General features: G+C 42.4%; 1 protein-coding gene across 3 annotated transcripts in view; it reads right to left on the minus strand.

Moving 5' to 3' along the window:
• The window catches only part of DNM3 (dynamin 3), a 169,493-nt gene that overhangs the window by 163,154 nt on the left and 339 nt on the right, over positions 1-6,000 (minus strand). The gene's annotated exons all lie outside the window — the stretch shown is intronic.

A 6,000-nucleotide genomic window follows, 5' to 3' on the forward strand; every position in this document is an offset into this window, starting at 1 on the left:
ACAAATATGATCTCTCTCTCAATGACTAAGCTATTGCTGGTGCCTTTTTGGGATGAGGAAGCACTGCTACATCTCAGCTGTTCAAAGCAGAATCCAAGGCTCAGTTTTGGTTCCACACAGAAATCTAAATCAGCCATCACTCAAACCAGAAATGCATAATAGCAAGTTCTAGACAATGATCACAGTTATCCCTCACTGATTTTAACAATATATGCTACCATCTTCCTTTACAAATAGAAGCAAGTTAAAAATAAAGGAATAAAATTCTATATTCTACATATAGTCAAGGCATGTGTGGATACACACACAGGTAATATTTAAAAAGCAGTTTGGGGTCACACACTAAAGAGTAGCAGAGAGCAGCGTCCACACTTCCATGTCTCTGCTGCAATCCACAGCAGCATCACTCCCAATGTTTACTGGTGAATGTCCAAACAATCCCATTGCTAACATATATTTATCTAAGCTGGAAATCCTTGTTTGCTATTTCATCTACACAGGAAAGTGACATAAGCTTGAAACATTAGCTGCAATGCCCATCAAGAAACACCAAGACGACAAAGGTGGTGGTTATTTGTTGATTTCAACACTACAAAATCCCAAGTGTGGGCTCCTTCCTGAAGGCAGTGAGTAACAGGATTTATGATATTATACAAGAGTCTAGAGAGTCAGACAATCTGTCCAACTTTCAGAAGTGCCTCTGTATTAAAAACCAAGAAAGTTTGGATAAAGTTGAGTCCTGTGGTCTGGAAAAAAGGGAAAAAAAAAAAAAAAACAACCCACAAATCTCTCCTGAGATGACTGCTCCTTTAAAAACTATCAGAGGAGTGCAGCCACCTGCAGTACCTTGATGGATTGAACTCCCACTAACAACTGCCACTGAATCTGTAGCACTGATTTCCCAAAAGGCACTAGAGACCAGACTGGGGTTTTTTTGAACATTGCTTTTTGCAGGGTTTTGAAGTTTTTCTGAAGTCTAGAGCACAGACTTCAAATACTACACTTGTGTTCACTAAATGCTACAATACTCTGATCGTACATAGCATGCTGAAGTTATAGTAAGACTATGTATTCTCACAGGTACACTTTACAAAAGCAAAGTGTTACTTATTGATTTAACATCTCTTAGCTGCCTGATATGCTGAACTTAAATGCCAGAATAAAGGTTAGACCTCCCTGCACTATGCCTGCCTCATGACAGAGTACAGCTTTTCTTAACTGGCAAAATTTAAATACCAAAAATAAATGTGACAAATCCTCATAGTTTTAGAGGAAAAAAATTACATGTGGAGTGGTGATGGTGAAAAAATTGTGTATTTGTTTGCATGTCTGTTTTTAAGTACACATTTCCTTTACTTTATATATATCCATTCTCAAGGCTTGAAAAAAAAAATAAAAATAACTCTAAGTACACAGTGGAGTTACATTTAAGGACAAAACCAGACCATTAGTATCCTAGATAAACTGCCAGTTTATTCTTCGATGTATAAATGCAAAAACTTATTCAGGGAAGAAACCCAAATGAGCCACTGTCTCATCTGCTGCTGTTTCTAATTAATGAAAAACCCAGAAAATTCTTGCTTTCACTGCACCAGAGTATTTTGATAACTAGGCTAATATACTCAATACTGTACTCCAAGCTGTACTGCGGCTTAATTAGTCAGGAAAAGGAGTGGCTGGCTCTCATTTCCAGAAGATCTTTAAGATTAAAAAAGTGTACACAGCACCACGTCTCAGTTTGTATCTCAGTTTGTATTCAGTTTGACTGCTTAGCTTTTTCATGCCTGTTTCACAAGAGATTTTCTGTAAAGAAGTTTTTCTGTCAATGCCTAGTAACTAAGAGAATAAAATACCTGCACCAATCTTAATGCATCTCCCCCAGGAAGCATCAATCTAAATATGTGTCTACATTCTTCCAAGAAATTTTCTGCTCTAGCAGCCAGTCGAAGTCCCTTCTCTTCTCCTCATGACTCAACGCAGTCTTTTCACAACCGCCATCTCAAGCAGAACAGAATGAGCTGAGCACACGAGGAATAGTAATTTCAAAAAGAAATAATCGCTACATATGTCAAAATAAATAGCTCTGTGTTCATGCAGTGGCCCTAAGATTATCAAAAGCATCTCAGATCAAAAAGCTGTAAAGCTGAATCAGACCTCGGGCTCTTAAAATGAAAGTGCCTGTTTGATTATGACTGACAGACTTACAATCAAGAGTTCACATCTCTTATAAAACAATTATTTGGCCACATGCAGTTTGTATTATATTAAGCAGGAAGGGAAGTGAAGAGCTTTCAAGTTGAAAACCTAATTATTAACTTCTTTCTATTTGTAAGAGTAAAACAAGGTTCTGATTCCTGAAGAAGGAAGCTCTGACAAGGCAGCTTGCTGTTTGTGCCTTCAGTTATCCGAAAAACCCATTTGGATATAGATGAAATAACAGAAAGTGCTTTCTCTCCAAATACAGTTTACAGGGATTGCTTCCTGCCATTAGCTTTCTTTTAAGTAGCCCTTTTATTATCAAAAGCGAGTTTGAAAAGCACAAACAACACATAAGCTCCTGGCCCTGAACTGCTCAGGAGCACAGGAATAAGAGAGGCCAAGTGCCTTCTCCCACTGGCAATCTGCTGGCATTTGTTGTTTGACTCCCCTTTGTGCTTTTGAATCGCTCTCCAACCAATCTCTCTCTACCAGAAGGTTGCATTAGATCCTTTGCTTCAAACACTGGCTCGACATTCTCTGGGCACATTTACTCCTGTTACAAAGGGAAGCAGAAGGAGGGAGGAAGAACATTTGCTTTTCAGACAACTTCATTTCCTCAAACACACACCATGAACTCAGTTATGAACACATGAAGGTCTAACCCGTAAATGGAAATGAGCTGTCCTCAGGTGCTCTCTGGAATCTGTTTCCATCTGAATGCAACTAGAATCCTGACAGAAAAACCTTCAAACACAGTCCTTGACTACCTAAAGAAACTGTCTCCTTACACACAGAGGAGCAGCAGGTAAAGAGGAAACCCTTCAAATTCCTCAGGGGATGCTAATCCAAATAGCAACAAGAACGGACACATTGGGAGATCTGACACTGCTTCATTCCAGTTTAGTTCAAAGCCAGCCTACAACGAGACAAGTAGTCCTGGGTGTCACACAATTCCTGCAGCAGGCAAACGTGGAATTCATCCTCAATCAACACCACCATCAATGCAAAAACTTATGAACTAATCCAAACATATTCCCTGCCTGCTGGCAGTCATTAAGGATCCTGTGTGCACCTAAACAGGCCTTGGTGCTACCCTGGAGGCAGTGATGGAAATATGTCATTCAGCAGGACCTGGTTCCCACTCCCAAGCCATCTGCCAGCCCACACAACTCTGCCAGCCCCAGATCCATCACAACCCTTCCCAAAAATTATGGCAGTGCGTAAAGAGATGGTGAATACCCCGCATAGCCCAACATGTTTCCTAGGACTCATAAAGAAACTCTAACTCTTGGTACCACCTGCAAGACAGAAAACAGTTTCTACTGTCCAAGTGCAAAAAACAAAGTAATCTTTGCACAGCCAAAGATCTTGTGGAAGACTGAAACACCCACAGTGCTACAGTGGCTACAGACAGCAGGGAATAACAACCTGATCCTACAGTTCAAATCACCTAACCACAGCTCCACTGACAAATAACAGATTAACAACCAGCAGCATGTTTGTAGCAAGACCCTTTCACATGGAGGCTATTGTGCCTTTTTCATCAATTACAGCTATTGTTAAAGAGATCTTCACTGTCTCTCTGAATGCTAAAAGTTAAAAATCTACTAATGATAATGTGGTAAAAAAACCCAAAATGAAACCAACACAACAAAAAAAACCCCACAACCACAAAACAACCCAAACCAAAAAAAACAAACTAAACCAAAGCCATGAGAACGAATGCTCAAACTTCAGAGCAATGCAAGGACTGTTTTATTTTGATGTCAATTTTAAAGCCATGTTAGTATTAGTTAAAGTTTGCCCTGTGGTTGCCAGAGGTCATGCAATATACCAGTAACAGAGAGAAACGAGCACAGCATGGCTCTACAGGGAGACTTGCTACCTCTACAAGCCATGTTAAGACAGATGTGGATGAAACAAAATTGTTTGCAGAGAGCAGCTGCATTATCCCATCAAAACAGGAATATCTGATGGCTTACTAAAAAGAGACAGAGGCCATTTGTCTCCTGATCTAACAAGCAAAATCCTCTCCTGAGCTCATGGATATTTATTAATCTGGTTCTGAGGGTTCACAACCAAGTTCTCACAGTTTAGCAAGGGCACATCTGCCGACCACACGTACTCAGTCTGGAGGAAAGGCACAAGCAAAACATCCGTGCTCCAGCCTCATGGAATAGGTTTGAAGCAATGCAGTTTAATGTCATTTTTGCAACAGACTCCAAGGTTGAAAGCAGGGAGGTACTACAGAAATCACTGCATAAAACAACGATGTGGAACTCTGAAACCAGGCTGAAAGAATTCAAATTCCAAATCCCATGTGACAGAGACATTTGGGTGTTTCACAACAGCCTGTAATCTCCTCTCTGAAGAGACTGCTTGAAGTGTCTGCAGGCTGCACAGTAACTACACGAGTGAAAAAAGTTACTGCCCTTAGCTCTCCTTCATAATTCCTCCTAGAAGTGCCCACATCTCACTCCTGCAGCTGGCTTCAGCTTCTTGGCAAAACAGGCCAGGTCAGCACAAACTGTTCATTTTCACCTTTTGCTCCAGCCAGGCACATCCAGGCGGCTCAAAAGAACAGCTCCACCTGCGGATCAGATGGAGCAGATCCCTCTGGCAGTGACAAGCATCTGGGAGCAGTATTATCTTCCACATCAGCCCACCTCACTCAGCCCAGACCCCAGGGACCAAAATATCCTCACTGACAAGAAAAATGAAGGTGCTTTTCCCCCTCAGCACACGTGCTTTTCTCAGCTTTGTGGACACATACCTCAAAAAGTCAAAAGGTTACCAAAATACTTTTTAAGGACTTGTTTGAAGAAAAGAGTAATAATCTGATGGTTAATTGTGCTTTCTAAGGATCTCATTTATGATTTCCAAACTCGAGAGACTTGGCAGTACTGTCAACACAAACAGTTAACTACAGTCTTCAAGGAGAAAGAAGAAAAAGAACCGACATTTAACACAGACAGCTCTGAAGGAAAGATGAAGAACCACTATACATATATACTATACTATATACTATATATATATATGTTACTATATATATATATATATATATATATGTGTGTTATACCAGGTATCTGGAGCTATGGCAGCCAGGTTGTGGAGTGTCACAGAATTTATTACTGCCTTCGGTGAAGATCTCCGTATATCAAAGTCCTCCAATCACCGATACACAACAGTATTTCGGTTTACACTTTAATCTGGACTAGGATCGCAGCCTCCGCTGCGGGAGCATCACTTCCCTCCGCAGCTATTTGAGGCAAACGCAGCAGGAACTTCATCAAACAGCACGTGAAGCCCATGTTTACCTCGGGACGTCTCCAGAGGCACTGCCTGAATCGTCAGGCTTCCCCTTTTCCTGTCAGCGATTTGTTAGAAACGATGCGCATGTTGGACTTGACGATCTTGGATGTCTTTTCCAACCTTAATGACTCCGTGATTCGAATACCCACAGGCGCGTTGGGACTGTGCGAATTTATATGCGATGGGATAGGAGCAATGAGCCGCCCAGAGCCAGCAACGCACCGAAATTAGGATTCGGGGATTTAAACACCTCGTTCTTCTCAGGCAGCGGTCACCCACACACACGCCAAGCGGGCACACGAACGCGCTGGCACCGGAGCCGCGGCGGCTTCCCCGCAACGCGCACATCGCATCACGGGCGCTGCCGGGCCAGGGCCCGCCTCGCCACCCCCGAGGCACCGCTGGGGGGAGGGACAGCGAACATCCTCGGTGGGGTGGGTGCTCCCGGAGCCGCGAAGTGTCCCCCAAAAAACCCTCATCGTCCGTCCC

The sequence above is a fragment of the Parus major genome, chromosome 8 (assembly GCF_001522545.3).
Source record: "Parus major isolate Abel chromosome 8, Parus_major1.1, whole genome shotgun sequence".
Taxonomy (NCBI): Eukaryota; Metazoa; Chordata; class Aves; order Passeriformes; family Paridae; genus Parus; species Parus major.